This window comes from Dermacentor albipictus, unplaced genomic scaffold (assembly GCF_038994185.2).
Source record: "Dermacentor albipictus isolate Rhodes 1998 colony unplaced genomic scaffold, USDA_Dalb.pri_finalv2 scaffold_20, whole genome shotgun sequence".
In the NCBI taxonomy this organism is placed as follows: domain Eukaryota; kingdom Metazoa; phylum Arthropoda; class Arachnida; order Ixodida; family Ixodidae; genus Dermacentor; species Dermacentor albipictus.
This window is the reverse complement of record NW_027225574.1, coordinates 3232146-3253765: the sequence shown is the minus strand read 5'-3', so window position 1 is coordinate 3253765 and position 21620 is coordinate 3232146. Positions and strand designations below refer to the sequence as shown.

Here is a 21620-nt window from a genome sequence, read left to right as displayed (position 1 = left end):
CTGCAGTCCACCCCCCATCGCCCCCCTCAATACTGAACTGCTGCCGCAAGCGGCGATGGCGGGAAGCGGTGGCAGGGACCACGCCAGCGCGGCGTCGCCAAATTGGACGTGGTCTCGGCGCTGAGTCACGATCGCCATTCACGAGACGAGATGGCTTCGCGAAACGGGAGCGCAGAAAGAAGAAAGCCGCCGCCGACACGCCGCGGCCGCGTAATATGCGTGGCGTGGCGTGGCTCTCGATAGCCTGAGTCCGACGATCGGCCGCGTAGTACATAACGTGTGAGGACATTCCGTGCGGGCCGCCTGACCGGCCCGGTCGGTCGGTCGGTCTCGCAGTGTATACCTGCGTGTGTGTGTGTGTGTTCAGATATACGAATGTGACGGCGGATTTACGCGAACCAAGAAAGGCAGAAACAAGCTTGGGAAGGGCAGTCGGGACGACAGAAAACGAGGTGGTGTGATGAAATGAGGAAATCTGCAGGCATTAGACGGTGCCGGCTGGCACGAGGCAGGGGGTAATAGAGATCGGTGGGAGAGGTTTTCGTCCTGCAGTGGACGTAATATGATGTTCATGTTGATGATTATCTTGATGATGGTGACGACGACGACGACGACGCTCGAGAATATCCAATAGCATCGAGCGCGGACCAGGTTCTAGGGATTTAACGCAAAAATGCAGAAGTACTATTTATGTACACTGACCCATACAGGTGAGATATATGGTACAGTATCCTTCACGAGGTAAACTTGCGGATTAATTCTTTTAAATTTCTGCTCATAGAAGTTCGCTTTCGTAGGCTGCTCCTCTTCGTACCATAGACGTATCTACCGGAGAGGTGGGGGGGGGGGGGAGCACTGTCAAAAGTGGAAGGGCAAAGTATGCCAATAGACACCCCTCCCTTCCCAAACCCCGTCATTTGAAAGCGGGCACTGCACGTTGGGACATTCAACAAAACAACAGCTGAGGCTAAAGGTTCCTTCTGAATATATTGCCAACGTAATTAACAATTTTCTTTATTACGTATCCCCTGCTTGCGCAACGAGGATTGTCTTTCAGGCCTCGCCGCGACGCGCTGTCGCGGACGACGTGCGGGATACGCCATACGGGCGGTTCCCGCCATAAGAAATTTCAGCCTTGCGCTTCTTGCATCGTTCTCAGTTTTTCCTGAACGGCTAATCATATTTGAAAGCGCAAAATCAGATTCCCATATTTAACCTAAGCGGGAGTGGTGAGGTCCGAATAAAGTATTATAAACAGCCGCACTCAATGGTTGCATGCCTTACGGCATGAAATCGTTGGATTATCAAATTCCGGAACTATTGAATCTCTGTCCAGATATAAAAGCAAATGCAATAAAGCAATAAAAGCAAATGAAACGTATTACTGGTCTGACTGTCGAATTTCTTTGTGTAATCCCGAATTATCCTGCATATGCTAGTGAAAACGACCTTGTTGAATGTGCAGAGCCATTGCAATACCATTACAGCACTGAACTGAATTTTTTCTATTGACATGCGTTACGTCTGACGCTATCTGTCCATTTCATTTTCAGGCTGTTCCTACACTAGAATTACATTAGTTCATGTCCCCTGAAAGGAGCGTTTCATACTTCAAGAAAAATGGGGGTCCATTTTTTTTTTGGGGGGGGGGGGGTGATGCATACCAAAAGTTAGAACTGTGTAGGTAACTTATGTCCTTTGAAAATAATTAGTAAATACTCGCTCTCTCCCAGTTTTTATGCATTGTACAAGACATTTGGTTGCTTTTCCCGTTTTCATTGGTAAACTAAATGCGAGGCATGGTGTTCATAATTAGTAGAAGTAGGAAGCATGTTCTGTGTGACGAGCAATCAATATATAATCTGTGTGCGTTCATTACAGCCTTTGTAGACAGTTGTTTATTCAAGCCTTTCAAAGCGTTATACTGCCATTATCCAAAATGTTTCCCTAGCTTCTAAAAGAACTGCACGAGGTACGAAATTCAAATTCGTTGCGAAGCTTTCCCGTTCCTGCTTTAAGTGGAAGTGCTGCAAATTATTATTGTACCCTCGCTTTCTCTATTTCCGTGCGTCGTACGAGCCTCGTTATTTGTTTCTCCGGTGCTGTCCGCGAGCTATAAACAAAGCACTGCGTTCATAGTTGGAAAAAATTAGGGGCACGGTATGGGTAATGTGTATACGTAACATTTTAAATGGTGGCTTGAATTCGCCTTTTTGCAATGGATCACGTATGCAAGTGGTGAGGAGCGTTAATGTGTTTCACGAGCGGCGCAAAGCTTAGACCACTGGCCTTGCAAAATTAGAATGACAACCGAGGTCAAATTTTGCGAACATAAGGGAAACGCTGCACGAAGTTTGTGCGCGATGTTAAATGTGTGTTTATCAAATACGCATTTTGCAAAAACAACTAAATTCTTAAGCAGGGTTTCCAAAGGGAGGCGTTGCCGTTGTCACGTATGTTTCCCGAATTTCTTACAGAACGCTGCGTTTCAGAAGCATCGTACTTGGAAGAAATGGGCACATCTTGAACGCAATATATCGCGAAATTTTAACGTTTCTGGTTTACTTAGAGGCGTTAAAATATTAATTGAACCCTCACTTTACCGTTTTACTTTCTTTTTGTGCGTGATATACTGGGTTCGCCTGATGTCCTCAGTGAACTGAACCAGGCGTCATCTTTATGTTTAGTGAAAGTAAACACCAGGTGTAATGGGTGATCATCGTCGTCATCATCATCATTAGCCTACTTTATGTCCACTGCAGGGCGAAGGCCTCTCCCTGCGATCTCCAATTACCCCTGTACAGCGCCAACCGGTTCCAACTAGCACCCGCAAATTTCCTAATTTCGTCGCACCACCTAGTATTCTGCCGTCCTCTCCTGCGCTTCCCTTCTCTTGGTACCCATTCTGTCACCCTAATGGTCCAAGGTTATCTAATTTGCGCATTACATGACCTGCCCAGCGCCATTTCTTTCTCTTAACGTTAATTAGAAAATCGTCTATACCCGTTTGTTCTCTGATCCAAACCGCCCTCTTTCTCTCTCTTAAAGTTATGCCTAGAATTTTTCGTTCCATCGCTCTTTGCGCTGTCCTTAACTTGTTCTCAAGCTTCTTTGTCGGTCTCCAAGTCTCTGCCCCATATGTCAGTACAGGTAAAATGCACTGATTGTATACCTGCCTTTTCAATGATAACGGTAAGCTTCCAGTCAGGAGCTCACGATGTCTGCCGTAGGCGATCCAACCCATTTTTATTCTTCTGTGAACTTCTTTTTTATGGTCAGAGATCCCTTTGATTAATTGACCTAGGTAAACGTACTCCTTCACAGGCTCTAGAGGCCGACTTGCGATCCTAAACTCTTGTTCCCTTGCCCGGTTGTTCATCATTATCTTTGTCTTATGCGTATTAAGCTTCAACCCCAATCTTACACTCTCTAAGGTCTTTAATCATTTGTTGTAACTCGTCTGCAGTGTTGCTGAACAGGACAATGTCATTTGCAAATCGAAGGTTGCTGAGATATTCGCCGTTGATCTTTACTCTTACGCCTTCCCAGTTTAATATCTTGAATACTTCTTCCAAGCACGCAGTAAATAGCATTGGAGAGATTGTGTCTCCTTGTCTGACGCCTTTCTTTGTAAGTATCTTCCTACTTTTCTTGTGGAGAATTAAGGTAGCTGTGGAATCTCTGTAGATATTATCCAAGGTATTTATGTAAGTGTTCTGTACTCCTTGATTATGTAATGCCTCTATGACTCCTGGTACCTCGACTGAATCAAATGCTTTTTCGTAATCTATGAAAGCCATATAGAAAGGCTTATTGTACCCTGCGGATTTCTCGATTACCTGATTGATGAGATGGATGTGATCCATTGTACAGTAACCCTTCCTTAATCCTGCCTGTTCCCTTGATTGACTAAAGTCGAGCGTTGCCCTTATTGTATTGTAGATTATCTTGGTGAATATTTTATATAATATTAAAAATAAGCTAATGGGTCTATAATTTTGCAATTCTTTAAGGTCTCCCTTTTTGTGGATTGGTAGAATGTTGGCATTCTTCCAGTTCTCTGGGACCTTCTAAGTCGATAAGTCGACAGACGGTTCCTGTAAAGGGACGCTCGTTTTTGAAGCACAAAAACCCCATATCGGGTCGCAAATGTTCTTGGCGCAGTTATTTCTACGCCACCAGGTCACATGCTATACTTTTGCGGAGTGCACTGACACACGCATGCGCTACTTATGATCACAATGTGAGGTCAGATTAACATTTATACATTGGGATATCCAGTACCAAAAGCACGATCTGATTATGACGCAGATGCTATGTGCGATGACCTGACCTTAAACACTGGACGCATAGTCCCCTGCGTCGGCCGGTCCTAAACTTCATCGAGGACACAGGACGTAATCTTTTCATTTATAAAGTTTATGCTGTAAGGAATATTGGCACCGAAAAAAAAAAGGAGTGTGAGGCACGCTGTAGTGCCTCACACTCCTCCGAAATAATTTTGACTACCTGGGTTTCTTTAACGTGCACCCAAATGCAAGCACACGAATATGTTCGTAGTACATGACTGTATCCAGGGTTTCTGTGTTTTTAGTTTTGCTTCCCCCTGCGAAGAGGAGTAGGCGGCATCAATAAAAGCGCCAACCTCCCATTTAATTTCACGTAAATAAAAAAAAAGTGCACGGGTATTTGTGCCTTTCGCGTGAGGTTAGATTCACAATTTTCGGCAGCGATATTTTCGGGAGGTAAAGGAATTGTCCACGAATACGTTTCCATGGCAGATGAATGTAATTGGATGCATGGCTGTGTAGTAAACGCACTTTTTTTCCCTTCTGGGTCAGACGTGGAGGCTTCGGTGCGAGAGCAGTTAAAAGTTCGAAACTGAGTTGGCTGCCTCCGTGCATCGTTTTGCGTAACACCGCCGTTGTCGCTAGGCGACCCCCGCATCCTCAGTCTCACATGCAGCCTATATGGTGACGAAAAACAGAGCTCTACACACCACCTGCCCCCACAGATAACGCGTCGCCCTGCAGCATTGCGCGGTTGGAAACAGGACGTGCTAGTCGAAGCGCTTTTCGCGCAGCTTCGAGCCTCTGGGCGCCGATCTGAGCGGAGTTTATAATGTGCTCCACGCAGAATATGAGAGTGGTGGCGTCTGTGCACCTATTTCCAGGGCCACAATGAGCGATACATAGCGGATGAATACGACGTGACTTGCATGAGCATCGCAATGTTCTCTAGAACGTGACTATGTCTGCTGAGAGGGTCTGCTGCTGACGCAGTAAATGAGTTCAGAACCGGCGCAATTGGCTCGAGTCCAATCAAATTTTTAAGCAATCGCGTAAAGCGGATGAGGTTATTCTGCCGATTCACTTGGGCCGGTTAAAGGAACGGTGGTTACTCGCATTTCGAAGCCCCATAAATCATCACGAATAAATGTTTGGAGACCACGGAATCAGGAAAGTTCCAAGTTTTCATCCGGTTAAGCCATATATAGGTGGAATTGTGAATGCCGGTGGCATTCATCGAACACACAAACGCACTTTACCCTCCGAATTGACGCTTCGTGTTTCTAGGCAGTAACGAGTTCTTTTTTCTTTTTTCGTGGTAGTTGAGATTTCGAAAGTGTTGCTCGTGGTTTTACAATTAGCACATTAGAAAAATTCCGCTTATTAACTTTTTAAACTATTGCCTTAATGGCATGTGTAGCTATTCGGGGGCAGAATTTATTGAGCTGCGCTGTCCGTATGCAATTTCTTAGCCAAAAAGTTCTTACACTAAGTTCAACCAAAGTGGCAGCGCATTTAACTTGCAGCGTCGTATGAGAGCGAGGAAGAAGCAAAGCTAGGATTAAACGATAAGAAATGATAGAAGCGTGGTCAACTGATAGCATGATCGCACATCATGCAGCTGTAGTTGAGGCTATATTCTTACGGCTAAACCACTGCACACCCCTATTCGATAGCTTCCTTTTCCGGGCGTCTGCTATTGGGGGCGAACTCCACCATTGGAAAGGCTGGTGCTGGTGGCGGCGTGACGTGTTGTCAGAAATCACGTGGACACAGCCGCGGCGTCGGCTTTTTCGGAAGCGCCGAAGCAATCGGAAAACAAAAGTTTGAAGTCCTACCTGCGGGTGCGCTTCTGATAAAGGGGGAGGTTTTCCCGCTTCGGGTGCCTACTTGACAACACTTGAAAGCACTATAATAGGTAGTGGCTCCCTTTGAAGGTGTCCAACATGGTAAGCGACTACTCAGAGCCGCAGTGCTGGAGATACGCAACAGAGCCCGGTGTCAGCGTTCACACGTACCCACAGGACAAGAAGCTACGTGAAGTTTGGATCACCGAAATTTAGAACCGGCCATCAGCCATCGGCTACAAATCGGGTATGCAGCAAGCACTTCCGCGATGAACATTTCTGATACGGCGTCGGGGCTGCGACGCTCATTGAGAAGCCGAAAGCGCGCACGGAGAGGCTCGCTGAGAGGCTAATGTCATGAAGCTCTGCTCTATGAACTTGTTGATGCTAGAGAGTGGAAATTTCACTAGAATTGAAAGGGAATAGTAACAAGCACATTTAACAAAAAAAGGCATGTTCATGTTTGTGTTAGCACCAAACAATGAGTTTATACTGAATTAAGAAAACTAATCAATGGGAAATTGCTCGCTGAGGTGACTGATAAATACAATCTGATGCAACGTGAGAAATATTGATATTGAAAAAATAAATATTTAATTGTCGCGACACCACATCATAAGTCGAGGCGTCTATAAGTCCCTAGTTATAACGAAATTATTTTTGAACAGCTCTGATAACGTCTACACAACAATGGTTGCTTGTGTACTGTCAAATGCTCACATGCTGCGGCCTTAAAGTTCACGGCACGGTGCGAAAACGTGCTCGCAGCGAAAGCGAAACATTGTGCGCAGACATGCATGCTGACGCGCGTCGGTCGCTGCGAACCCGCGCGACCGCTGCATTGAGGCTTCATTCTGTTATGCTACGTTTCATTATACAGATAGCCCAATATAAGAACATATTTTACATAGTGTGCTCTCAGCGATTATCTACCTTTCGCTCAAGAAACCGGTTCGGGGGACTTCATCATGGCGACTGTGCGCAGTGGGCGTTCACTGTACGTATTGAATAAAGAGATAGCGTCTGTAAATCATTCTCTGCTTTCTGTTTGCTCAAGATTATTACTTTCATAGTAAAGAACTTCTGTAGTTCCGAGAGTACTTACAAAAATGTCGAGGAGGGCTCGCGCGTGGTGTTTATTTATTGAGCGCCGATAGCCAAACCTATAAGCAGCGCGTTGCGTTATTCTTCACATTACGCAAGCGAGGCGCTTCCGACAGATGGCGACTCCGTAAGTCCTCGCCGTCAATAGACACGCTCGCCCGTTCACCGCACCGCCGTCAAAAGAATGGCAGTGGAAGCGTTACGCATTCTTCTGTCATTTCTGCGGGACACAGGACTGATGAACACATAGTAACATATTTGGCGCAGCAAAAGACGCTCAGGTGGAACAATTGTCGACCAGGTCTTGCCGACCAATTGCTGCCCAGCACTCCCCCCCCCCCCCCCCCTGCAGCAACATCACCACCTCCACCCCATATTACAGAGCGACTAAATGTCTTTATTTCGAAACTAATTCCGGAAAGGAAAAAAAAAAGAAGAACGCTGCGTACTATATACTTCAAATGGCCTCAAGGCAAAGCAACCATCACCCGTATGTTCATCGGTATGGTATGTATTCTCACCGCAAACGGTTGCGGGTGTGGTTCTAACGCCACGCATAGACTCAATATCAGCTCCGTCAGCAGCTGGTACCGTCTAAGAGGCTGCTCGACGATGTCGTCGAGCGCCAACCGACGACAAAAAGCGCGCTCCCTTCGCGTAGGATCCTTGTCGAGGACACGGAGAGATATGAAAGCAGCCTTAAAAGAGAAATGCAGAAAGAAGTTGTGGTGACTGACATTCCCAAAATTATTACGGAAAGCTTCCTTACGTAGCATTCGCACGTGCAAGTTTCGCTGCCTATCAGACTTTGACGTCGTATAAGCGTTCAGTAAATTGGAAAGTTGGGCTAGTTGGTGATTAATCATCATACCTTGGCGGTGATGCAGCTGATAAAACACGATTATGTCTCGCACCAGGTGAAGAGCTTGTTTTGCAGGTTCAGGCCGCCGCATTCCGACAGAGGCGAAATGCACAAAGGCGCGTGCACTTTGATTTTCGAGACCGTGGTAATAAATCATAGATTGGTGACGTCAGGACCTGGAACCCCTAACTACGCTGTATTTCCAGCCCTGCTGGCATCTAATAGAAGTCCAGGCTAATCAGTCAACATTACCACAATGATCAGCGCCAACGTTTCCATGAATTTACCAGCCTCATGAGAAAACACGATTACGTACACGTCACAATACTGCACAACCCCGTACACGAAGCACATAACAGTTCAACATTCAAGCTGGTTTCCGATCAAATCGGTTCAAGTCATCAATTTTGCTACACTGACGCACTTTCTTCGGAGCCATCACTACACAATTAGTACCAGCACAAGGTGGGGGAGGTAATATCCAAGCGGCAATAGACACCGTTCTGTAAACATGTGGATGCGTCCCCGCAATACGAAGTGAACTGTGGCTCAAGATCAACAGTGCGTTAAGTTTTCGGGCGAATTTTGGATGCCACAATACGTCATCAGCGAATGTTTATGCTCACTGCAGGACGAATGTCTCTTCCAGCGATCTCTAATTAATTACCCTGACTTACACTTGCGAATTAGAAACGTTTAGGCATTTCTTTGTTGTTTGATCTCGCATGGAGAAATAAAACTTGAAAAGTGTCAGGGAAAATAGTTATTCAACGCCCTATGAGCGAGAGAAAGCTCAAACTAGAAAAAAGAAACCGATAGAAGTGCTCAAACCACAGCAATAACAAACTTGAAGGTTGTCAGGGACGGACATTACATTCCTATTTGCTACCAACCGATGAAGTGTAAGGACGAGTATGAAAAATTGGGCTTTTGCATGCACAAAGCCACAACAGCCTATCAGGAATTAAGCAGAAATTCGCAGCACAGCATTAATGTTACTATACCTTCCACAGCAGCGCACGCCCTATAGGTTATGCACTAACACTGTTCACCCTACGTGGTTGCTCAGTGGCTATGGTGTTGGGCTGCTGAGCACGAGGTCGCGGGATCGAATCCCAGCCACGGAACTCGATCCGAAACACACAAAAACACCCGTGTACTTAGATTTAGGGGCGCGTTAAAGAACCCCGGGTGGTCGAAATTTCCGGAGACCTCCACTACGGCGTGCCTCATAATCAGAAAGTGGTTTTGGTACGTAAAACCCCATAATTTAATTTAACTAACACTGCTCAATGCACTTTGAGATGACAAAATCAGAGCTCGCCACAAGAATGGAGAATGCTCCATCTTTGGCTATCGGTTGTGGCCTCTGTGACCAATCGGCCGAAACAGCGCGTGCCAACCCTTATCCGCATCAGCTCGAGCGGCGCCGATTTACATAATTAAGTCTGTAAGACTGCTACCCCTCTATCGTAAAAATTTGTGCTTGCTACGGCAGTTTAGGTTTTATGAATCGACTTACGTTTACTATGCAAGTGTTGAGGTTCGCACCTGACCTACCATTACATTAACGCCTTTTTTCGACTATAGTAGGGCTCATCTTTGCAGCGGTGAGCACAAACCAAGGTCCACACCACCAAGGTCCTTCAATAAGATGAAAAGTATTAAAGGACCCTGATCTTACGAACAGTTTTAGGTATCTCAAAGAAGGTTTAGCCTCAATACTTCTCATAAATGGCCAAGACGTCATCACGACTTCAGCTGATTGGGCATCATTGTTTGTTATTTGAAACATACCACTTAGTTTGGGGTATGCTTGTTTGTTTGTCTACGCCTAAACTCTCAACAGCCAAATTTTTTGACTGGGTAGTGCATGGTCTAATGAGTAGAGCATTAGGTTGCTGTGCTGAGGGAACCGTGTTCGAAACCAACCATTGGACCAACTTGGGTCAATAACTAGGTGGCACTGGGTAAGACACAGTCGCCAATGAACCTATTTGACGCTAATTTTGGTCCCTGGGTATGTGCCACTCTTCTATGAACCTTTTTGGCGGCAACTTCGCTCTCTACATATGTGGCAGGGCGCAAGTACCGCTCTTCAATGACAAAAAATCCTTTAAAATTTGTCTGGTGCTGAGTGGAGTCGAACTGGCGTCATATGTAATAAGGCAATCTTGTCTGAATATGCATGCAGACACGTGCCATGCACGAGCTTCGCGGGCGTGGTGCAGCTATAGATGGCGCAGCGTGTCAAGAGGGAAGCGCGAGAGAGGAGCCATGCTGCAGCTAGAACACGGCTAAAACGCACCGGTGCACCACCGGTGTAATCTCGGAGGCCACGCAATCACGAAATCTACGCAAAGGACTTCGCACAGACTTCGCGGCGCCGCCTCTATGGGGTGCTGCAGCCTGTCCAGAGGAATGCGCGAGAGAGGAGCCCGCTGCATACTCGCCTAAATGATGACGGGCTTCGACGGTGGTCATACGTTGTGGCGCTGCACTGCTTCGGTGCTAAGCGAATTAACGTCGCCCGTCATCGTGAGATGGGTTCTGCCGGGAAGGTGGGGCGCTATAACGTAAAACTATTTCAAACTTTTCTATTCCAATTCTGCAATCAGCTCACCGCGATTGGTCAAAAACTTTTTTGGACCACCCCCACTTCACCTGTCTGTCACGCGACGTCACGAAAACCGCAATAGATCCCCACCTGATATGACGTGTACACACTGATTATGCATAATTTGACAGAACAAAACAAAAATAGTTATTTGTGATTCGATTCCTTTTTGCCATTAGCTCTGGGCTATTGGTCAAAAGATTTCGGGCTGCACCCACTTCACCTGCCTCTCACGCGACGTCACAAAACCGCAAAAACTTACCGCGTCAAATTGACGCGTACGCATTAAAGATGCATTAATATGCCGAACAAAACTGAACTTTCTTCTGAATACCGGCAGGCTGCCCCGTTCCGAAAGGAATAAAAGATGGCTGCCGCCGATCGCTCTGGCACTGGTTACTCGCCCCTGCCGGAGAGCATGGGTTTATTTGCGTGTAATAAAACTTTTTGTGTGGTCGTGTAACGTTTTCGAGAACTTTCGGCACGTTTATGACCTCATCCTGCCAACTCTTCTTTGCTGAGGATCCGTTTTAGCGTCATTCGTAAGCTTCCGTTGCGTGCCGCCACGATTGTCGACGAGCCACCGCAGGCTAAGTAAGAGAAAGCGGACAAATCGCAGATGCCGGCACCACCCTCTTCATACGGTTATCGATATTCAGTGCAGTGGCTCGGCCCAATCGAATCCCTCTCCACTTGAGCATGCTCCTCGCCTCTTGTGAGCCAATTATATAAAACAAGCCACTCAGTACAGGCAATGTTATTCGTTTTTCAAGCAAACAAAAGTGACCTCCTATGAACAAGGGGAACATTTGATTGGTCTTTTCAGACAACCTTGCGGGTGACCACCCGATGCTTGCGTCGGCGGTTACGCAGATTTGACGTCAGGAGATTGGAATAAAAACATATTGGAATAGTTTTACGTTATACGGCCCTTGTTCTTCACCTTTGGTAAATGTTCCACCTTGACTTTCACGGCCCACACAATCAAATGCTCTACTTGCCGAAGCCAGACAACTATTTCTAAGGTTACAAGCTGATTAAAGGGCCTTACAGCACATATATATCGCCTATGTCGGGGGCACGACGGCACCTAGCTTGTTTGAGCGACAGCTTAGCAGACAGGAGTCGCGCATGGAGAAAATGTCGTCTGCCTTCCATGAGATTGTGAATGTCAGAGAATCTGCGGCCCTTGAGCGAGAAAGCAACCGTCCTCGGCTGCTCGTTCACTTAAGTACTACAGGGGGCCCGAAACCATACAGCATCATGCCCTTCAGGCTTCCTCTTTCTCTTCTTTTTTTTCTTTATCTCCTTCCTTTTGTTTTCCTCCTTTTCTCCCCCCTTCTGCTCTTCAAGTAGGTGCGCGTGCACGGTGTCGTCCTTAGAAGGAATTGCTAGTCCGCTTCTCTTTCACTATTTGTAGTGTTTACACCTTCAATAATAATTTAAACAAATACTTAACTTGAAAATTAAAATAGAATTGGAAGCATCATCTGTCTCTTTGCGTATCATTTAATTAAAACATTGCAACAAAGCTTCACTTAACGTAGATGTCAACAAGTGCGTTGCCTCTGCCGTAATGTTTGCTTACATATATAAGTTGTTATTATATATGTAACCGAAGCCAAATTCCAAATTCTATTCCAAATTTAAAGGCAGAGTCTTTCTTATCGAGTTACCACCACTATATATATATATATATATATATATATATATATATATATATATATATATATATATATATATATATATATATGACAGCGGTGACAACCTTTCTTTGGAAGTAAGAGGTGTTACTCATACTGCCACCATTAAGTCTACGAGCCTTACGTTGTATAATATTCTAACGTGTTGCAATGACATTCACTGTTTTGCCCTTCTGGGCGAAGTAATCATCTTTAATAGAATAAATCAAAAAGATTGTTCAATGGCCGGATTCGAACAGAGGGGATTCAGCATGGTAGCGTGATATTGTAACCATTAGGCCACGGACAGCTTTTACTCCATCCATAATGGCGTGCCTCATAATCGGATCGTAGATGTGACGCGTTAAATCTCGTAAACCATTTGAAATTAATTAACAAGTCATCATACGTCAAAATGTGGGCCCATTCCGAAGATGGCGCAGTAAAAAAAAAAAAAAAGATGAATGAGTCCGTCGCTCCTCCCACTCCCCTTACGCGAGGAGTGACGCGATAACGTGCGTTGCGCGGTGACTGCGACCCTATCTCCTCCCCAACTAACTCAGGGAGGCAGCACTTCATCTACGTTATTATCAGGATAAGCAGATCGGGACCGATGGATGATAATAAATGAATAGAATAAGGAAAAATAGATGGATACGTTATACCGGCCCATATCGCTGACGGCTGTGTGATAATATTTTGCGCTCTTACATTCCGTGAGCTCGCCTCGCCAACTGAGGCGCAGAAAATACAGAATGGGCGGGGATAACGCTCAGCACCATCGGACACATTTCGCGGCGCATGTCCCAGCGACACCTACGGCATTCACAAATGTGTCTTTTGGGGCCGATAGTGGCCACGCTCTCACCGCAGTGCTTGCCGCCATGTACGTAGGTCCATGCCCACTTGACTGCATGTATGTGTGTGTATAAGAGAGTTGATTGCGGAGAAGGGAAGGCGCGTGTATGACTGGACTGTTCGCAGTATAGTGTGCGTCCAAGAGGACCTGTTCCTTCGGTTGGCTGCCAGCGCGGGCATTAATGCGTTCGGGGGACTGCCGCCGCACAGCTTTCGCTCTCACCGCTATTATTGCCTTGCGTGGTGGCACATGATAAATTAAATAGATAATAACAAAATAATAACTAAAGGCTAGCTCGCAGAGGAGGAACTCTTAAGACAGCACACCGACCAGAAAATTGTGATCAGAGGGGAAGTGAGATAGGGTCATGCGGAAAAAAATGAAAGGTAAGCAAGGGTTGGACACAACTAATGCTGTAGTATTCGAACAAACGATAGCGAGAATACGGGGTTTGCGAAATCGAACCGTGGCGAACAAAGGACATACCGAGAAACAAATTCCGAAGTGATGACAAGTAGGATCTAATAATGCCTAGAACTGGCAAGAGCAGCCACACCAGACGAGTGAATGTCACAGCGAGCTCTCGAGCTTGAGAGAGAAGAGAGATAATGGAAAAGAATATAGAGAATGGAGAACGCATTTCGAGAAATAAATTTCGCTGCTCTGCAAGCCCACTGGTGGTAGCCCGCCTTTAGCTAAACATGCAAGGAGCGTGGGCGCTCAGACCGTGGGGACATGACGACGCCAACTGGAAACGACGCAATGGCGTCGCCAGCCATTTGCTTTTCCATTCGAGCACGGTGAGAGAAAAAAAAGAAAAGAGAGAGGCCAGTGGCAGCGAACGAAAGACGGAGATTGCGGCAGACATTGAGGGAGGCTGAGTGCGGAGTTCTCACGCCTTTCGCGCGGTGGTCTCGCTTGCTCGCGCGCCGGTGCCGCTGCCCCTGTGCCGCTCCGCGTTTCCCTTTGTCGATGCGTGCGAGCCGCCTCTGGCTGGCAACGGCGGCAGCGTAGATCTGCGCCAATCACGTGGCTCCCGAAAGGAAATACGCGTTTTCGTTCGGGCTTCTTTCCTTCCCATCGTCGTCCGAGTGATCCTCCACCCTGCTCGAGTTCGCCTCCGCTTCCGCCGATCGCCATAGCCTCCCCACTCCCCCTCCCCTCATTTCCCCTCCTATGCTTTCCTGCCCTGTGATGTGCCATTTTCATTCATGCAGCCTGCCGCTCATTGACTCACGCCATCCCCGACAACGCCAATGTATAGCAGAGTGGACCGCCGCGTGCATGCATCATGCAAGCCGGAGGATAGCGCCAAATAGACAGGTACGTATGGGTGCAACACGCGAGTATCCTATGCATACGCGCGCTTCTGCTAGAAACAAGTGCTCTTCGTGGCTTAGAGAGAAGGATTGAGAGAGGCTAGAACGCCCCCTTGTTTCTGTTTCTTTTTTTTTTTACTCCTCTTCTTCATTCTGCCCTCTTCACCGCCTTCCTTCTCCTTTCTGCTCCTTCATCGTCCGTGTTTTGGATGCGGACGAAATCCGTGTACGAGAGGGGCCTGGCAGCCTCCAAAAACTTTCAATCTCTCGAGTAAAGTGCACGTTTTGTCTGGACCACTCCAGAGCCCATTGTATGGCCGTTCGGTCGTCGTTCGCTGCTCACGAACGCATCTCCCCCCCCCCCCCCCATCTCCACCAACTCCTTCTCTGTTCCCTCGTAAGCTAACCCCTGGTTCGCTGTCCATACACGTCGCACGCGCTGTGCAGGAAAAGAAGCTCTCGTGGATCGGCTGCCAAACAGCGGACATCAGCCACTTCTGTTTTGTTTACCCCAAAGTCACCGACTTTACGCGATCTTTACTCCCTCTTATTTATTTTTTTATTTCTCATTCCGTGGCGCTGGCTTTCTTTCTTTCTCTCTCTCTCTCTCTCTCTCCTTTCACCGCGTCGCGCGTTTTCGACTGACCGCGCGGCGCGGGTCCTCAGCGGCGGCAGCAATGTTTTGCGATTCCCACGCAAAGCGGGGGAGAAGAACGCCAGCTATACAGCGCCCGTCGCGCATGAGTTGCTCTCAAGGATATTCTCTGCTCGTTCTCGTTCGAGTTTCGTTTTCCACTCTCGCGTTTATCTTTTGCTCTACACCCGCTTCTTGTTCTTTCGTTTCTTCCCCTTCCGACGATGGCCTGCGCATGCTTGCCTGTGCTTGCTTGAATCGCTGACGGATCGCCTTTCCTCCCCGCGGTGTGGCTCGCGACTGCAGCATTTGCGGAGGTCGGCAAGCGTAAAGCTCGCACTCTAACTACGCAGACTGGGAAAAAAAATAAAACAGAAAATAGAGAGGCAGGAATAAGCAGTACAAGAAGCTACTAGATCGCTTCCAGTGCCGGCTTTCTTTGATTAGACCGGAATTACGCGAGGCCGTTGCTTTTTTTTTTCACTCTCCTGTGAACTGCTGCCGCCTATATACTGTTGGCGATCTGTCTGCTATATTGCGTACGGGTGAAGGGAGACAGGTCTTGAGCAATTTCTGGCAAAAGGAGCAAAACCGCCGCTGTCTCTTAACTCTGTTCTCCGGAAACATTTGTGACGGCTGCCGAAGGCGCAGTGCCCACCCACAGTGCGTGAGAGCCACGGCTACGTGGTTTGAAACGAATCCAAGTGCTCGTGCTAGGGACGAGAGAGAGAGAGAGTTCACAATGGCCGTACTCTTGAGCGTTGTTGCTGTATTGAGCACGTACAGAGCCTTAGAATGGTTGAGCGTCTGGGAGAACGTTCGATTAGCGCCAGATAAAGTCAGCAATAAAAATCTAGATTTTAATGTCCTGTGCTTTTAGGTAAATCGGTAGGCTCCGGCAGGTGCGATATTCGACGTCCTCTGGTGACTTCTGAACGCCTGGATCAGTATGGCGTCTGTGCTGATATTACACACGCGATACAGGAGGTAGATCTGCTTCTGTATTTTCTGGAAAAAGCTTTCTGGTACGTGTGACCACTTCTTCCCCTGAATACGCACCATTCCCCATAAACTTTCTCTTCGGAAATATATATATCTATATCAAGACGGTCTGTTTTGGAGTAAGTCGTTTATGCTATAGGTGCATTGAAAAAATTGGTGGCGAATTCACCTTTTGGAATTGATTGGCGACTTTAAAGTGACTAGCAGTCTGTCTACTGATGGGTTGATGGATGCGCAATTGGTCGGGGTATGTTCTGTGTGATTATTAGTGGTGACGAAATACTGACTTTTCCGAATACGAATCAAACTCCGAATATTCAAATGCAGAGGCATACATTTAGAGCAAGAATAATAAGCATGAGCCGTTGTCAGATGGTAAGCGGACTTGGCACCTTTTAAGGCACCGCGTCCATGAGCTTTCGTGTATTCATCGACCCAGCATCATTCCATACATTGACCCCGGCTTGCCCCCTCAACACGGTTTGACTGAGTGGGGGGCTTTGGTTCGGGCCAATGCTCCTTCCCGGACAAGGGGACTGTTGTGGTGCAGCGCCACTGAGTTACTGCACTCAACACACAAACAGCCATGTCGGTCTTACAGGACACAAGCCTGACTGACCCTCGGACTGCCTTGACACAAAAGAGGCCAAGGCGTACAACCATGGAGAGCACCAAAGCCATCCGCGGGGCAGCGCGACCACACGAGAGTGCGCCACCACCGGTTCCAGCTCTGGGTTCCACTGAGCCAAACAAAACCCCGTAGATCGACTGGCACACACGGCCGTATCGCGCAACCTTAGGAGCATCCATCATAACTTAATGGATAGCTTTCCACCTGACTCATCAAAAATCACGGCAGGACGAGCCCACACTTCGAGAAACTTCTCGCCCAAGCGGTGCCGCTCCCGGGTGAGATGGAACCAGACCTCCTTCCGTGCTTTCGCAAGCACTTCGTGGAGGTCCGGTGTCCGCCCTCCGAAAACTGCATCGCGGCGTGCCAACCAAACTTGATATGAGCACTCGGCGAGAATAAGCACGAACTGGTTGACCGCCTGATTAGGCAAAGTGTGCAAAAATCGAACTGTCTGATAAGGAACGCCTGGGAGATTAAAAAGACTAGCAATCCTTCGGAGAAAAGCTGCAGGAAGCCAACATTGCGAAAATGTATGAACTGAGTCCTCACGAGCCCCACAGAAGGGGCACACTCCACGAGCCGGGACGGCTGTGAAGGGCCTGTAGCTCAACGGCACGCACCCTCGAGCCAGGCGGTACATGAACGTAGCTCGCCTAGCGTCGAGAAAACTGTCCGTGATGACCTTCCAGTTTGGCCTGTGAATGGACAGATCACACATTTGACAATGCGGGGGGAGACCTGGGGTGAGGATATCGACTAATTCTAGGAGTGGAGTTGTAACTACGTCGATGTCGGCGTGAACCATGCGGAGGCCAACCAAAGAGTTGGCAGCCGCCGCCTAAATGGTGGACGGGGAACCTGAGCGAGGCACACAGTGAGAAAATGTGCTCTGTGAAAACAAGCGGAGTCGGGTGCTAAGAAAAAAGGAAGTAAAGCTTCGAGTCAGGAGCATATCCGAGTTGAGAGCGTCCTGGGTCCATCTGACGTATACTGCAGTAGCCACGATGCCCAGGTCGGAAAAAGCATGAAATACTTTTAGCTCCTGTTGTCGGCGACCTTCAAGTGACCGTGAGCCAAAAGCCAAAGCCATTAATGAAATGAGATCACCCGGGCAACCAGTCAGAACATAATAAAATGTGGTCACTGGCCCCCAACCCTTTGTACAGGACCGCATTACATACGCTAGTCACTGCCCAAACAAGTTACAAAAAATATTGCTCGTGAGTTCTTCCTCGTGTTTGTTCACAATATCACTCAAGTTGTAACTTCTAGTACGCTGAAGTTTTATTTGTCATTTTTAATAGCGACGTTCAAAAGGCAGATGCAGGGCACCATACACTTCATTGTCATCTTTTGTCGTTGAGACAGGGTTGCCTGTGCTCTTTTGAACGCCAGCGGTCTGTGAGTTCCGCGGCGCGGGTTTTGCATCGCCTCGAGAGATGGCGCTACGCTGCGTGGCGCCTCCTTCAGGCACTTTTCTTCTATAGCAAGATACAACTTTAAAAAACAGCAGTTGGCAATCAAGGCACACGGACCGCGTGGGGTTTTGTTACTCCGGTAACCCATCACTGCAGCAAACGAAGTATCGTCATGTAACGTTTTCAAAATGGCGTCGTACGGAGCGTCTGCTGTTCATGAAGATTCTTTTCATCGGCGGAAGCGATGAGATGTGCAACAGACATGGACAAAGTGTATAGCGTCTGAGTATTTCGCTCTTCAAAAGCCGACGGTACAATTCCTTTCACTTGAGCCCGTTTTACTTACGAAACTTCAATGGCAACTGAAGTGAAACTTGACAGTAAATAGTTACAACGAAGCAAACGTTTTATTTCAGTTCAATAAAAAAAAAATTGGCTTTCACGATTCCACTATAGTAGACGAGTGAAAACTTATACAAATGCGCGCTCATAATATTATTTTTGTGGCTACCGTCTCATTTAGGTAACAGGGAAAGTCTGAAGTACGAACCATTAGCAGCCTCGCGGAGGAACAGCGGCTGGCAGTTATGATGGCGCGGGCGGGGCTTCACTGCAGACTTAATTTGTATCCGACTATAGCTGGGCAGTGCACTCTTTCTATGGCCTCCTTCGCTGCCTGTCGTGAGGCCTTCAGCCGGTTTTCTTCTCCTAGCTGGGCGGCGTCCATATGGACCGGTGCACAGTATGGCATGGTGCGGCGTGGTGTGGTAGGGTGCGCCATTGCGAACACGCATTACACCCATTTTAAGATTGTGGCTAGTATCACCTCCCACCAGTCTGTGTTGCCGGTTGCCATTTCATGCTTACATCTGCTCTCGATTATGGGAGAGCCATTAATTTTTTTTTTTCAGCCTAATTATAGGTTCCTCGCTTGTACTGACTAGTGCAAGAAGGACAGCAAGCTATCAGGGACAAGGATCAGTTTTAAATACAACTTCATTCCCTGTCGTTAAAGAAAACTGCACAAATGGCCTCTCAACATGTTCAAAACCTGATTGAAGGGAAACTTTCCACGAATGATTGGCTGCTGTGTCAGTAGCTTTAAAAAAAAATGGTTGTTGAAAAAAAGTTCAGAAGTTGTGGAAAAAGAAAAGAAAAGGTTGACGGGCTTGTGTATCGGAGCTGCTGCATTGTCTGAGTTTCTGAGTTACTGAGTTGCCTTACGAATTTGTTGAAGGGCTTATGCATTAAAAAAAAAACGTTAAATGAAATGTTGCCGACAAAAACATCAGACGTTGTGGAACCATTAAAAAAAAAGAAAATCGCGCACAGTGGACATATATGAAGGGCACTTTGCAAGGAAAACATCGCTGGCGTAAAAGATAACACAGCTACATGGCCATATTTCCAAAAACACTAAAGGAGAGACCACTCGAGAAAATCACGATTTTCATGTGTGCTTCCGCCGAGAAGCCTGAGGCAAAGCTTGCTTTACCCATTTTCTTTCTGCATTGCTTGGAAAACGTTTGTTTTTGTTTCAGTTCTGATAATGTGTGATACTTTGTTTAGCAGACAGAGAACACTAGAAAGACTTTAACAGTAGGTTTGTGAAATATTAGTTTAGTTCTCACTCTTCGAAAATGCCGAATAATTTCTTTTCGAATACAAATACGAATAATTGGTGCGTAATATTCTATTCGTATTCGAAACTGAGTAATCGCCCACCTTAATTGATTATTGTTATGAAAAGTGGCACATAGCCAGTGTCACACACCCAGTTACCCAAGTTGGTCCGACGGTTGCTTTTGAACCGGGTTCCCTCATCACAGAAACCCGATGTTCTGCAACGCGCCTGCCACTTTCGAGTGCATGATGGACACCGTTCTTCGAGGGCTGAAGTGGAAAACGTGCCTCTATTATTTAGATGACATTGTGGTTTTTTCCACCGACTTTGCGTCGCACCTCAGCCGCCTCGAGCAAGTCCTTGCGTGCCTGTCCACTGTAGACCTGCAACTAAATCTGAAGAAATGCCACTTCGGTGATCGCACGCTTACTACTCTTGGCCATGTAGTTTCAAAAGGCGGTATCCTCCCGGACCCCACGAAACTTAGCACCGTATCCGAGTTTCCTAAACCAACCACCATGAAAGAGCTTCGCAGCTTCATCGGCCTGTGCTCATATTCCGTAACTTTGCCTCTATCATCGCCCCCTTGACGCAGCTTCTCACCGTAAGTTCTGACCTGTCAGCCTGGTCCCCGGCGTGCGACGACGCATTCCAAGAACTGCAACGCGTTCTCACCTCTCTTCCAGTACATCGACACTTCGATCCCTCTGCTCCAACTGAGATCCATACGGATGCTAGCGGTGTCGGGCTCGGCGCTGTTCTTGCACAACGCAAGGATGGCTTCGAAGACTACGTGGCCGCGTATGCCAGCCGCACCCTTACCAAAGCCAAGGCGAACTACTCGGTTACTGAGAAGGAATGTCTGGCCATCATTTGGGCTATCGGAAAATTTCGTCCTTATGTGTACGGGCGTCCATTTGACATCGTGACCGACCATCATGCCCTACGCCGGTTATCTTCACTAAAAGATCCAACTGGTCGGCTCGCCCGTTGGGCATTGCGCCTACAAGAGTACGACATCTGCGTTATTTATCGCTCCGTCCGAAAACATTCAGTCGCAGACGCTCTGTCCCGGTCACCCCTGCCCTCTGGTCCTGTCCCCTCGTCTATTTCCACCTGCGGTGCCTTCGCCCTCAATATTTCAGTCATGCCATCAAAGCAGCGCAAGGACTCATGGATCTATTCGCTTATTGATTTGCTGTCTCGACAGTCACCAGCGCCGATCTCTCGGACGCTCCGTCGTCAAGCCGCGCACTTCATCATTCGGGATAACTTGCTGTACCGACGCAACTACAATTCGAACGGCCGCAAGTGGTGACCAACGTTGGCGTTAAAGGTGTTGGGCGCGGGCATACATACATACATACATACATACATACATACATACATACATACATACATACATACATACATACATACATACATACATACATACATACATACATACATACATACATACATACATACATACATACATACATACATACATACATACATACATACATACATACATACATACATACATACATACATACATACATACATACATACATACATACATACATACATACATACATACATACATACATACATACATACATACTCCAAATACAGACCGTCCAGAGAAGATCAACTTGGGCTTCACAAGACACGAGACCATTGACTACGTTGAGACACCACCTCGGTGCTTCAAGTGTCAGCGCTATGGACATGTGGCCAAGTACTGCCG

General features: G+C 47.2%; 1 protein-coding gene across 4 annotated transcripts in view; it reads left to right on the top strand.

Moving 5' to 3' along the window:
- The window catches only part of LOC135919962 (homeobox protein ceh-30-like), a 229996-nt gene that overhangs the window by 44497 nt on the left and 163879 nt on the right, over positions 1 to 21620 (top strand). Inside the window, exon 2 of one of the 4 annotated variants that reach the window (XM_070529308.1) lies at positions 14478 to 14583. The exons of 2 other annotated variants lie outside the window; for them this stretch is intronic. The gene's annotated coding sequence lies outside the window, so the exon portion shown is untranslated. Of the gene's footprint in view, positions 1 to 14445; positions 14584 to 21620 lie in introns of those variants that run through there. One more of the 4 variants, XM_070529307.1, reaches the window with a different exon arrangement.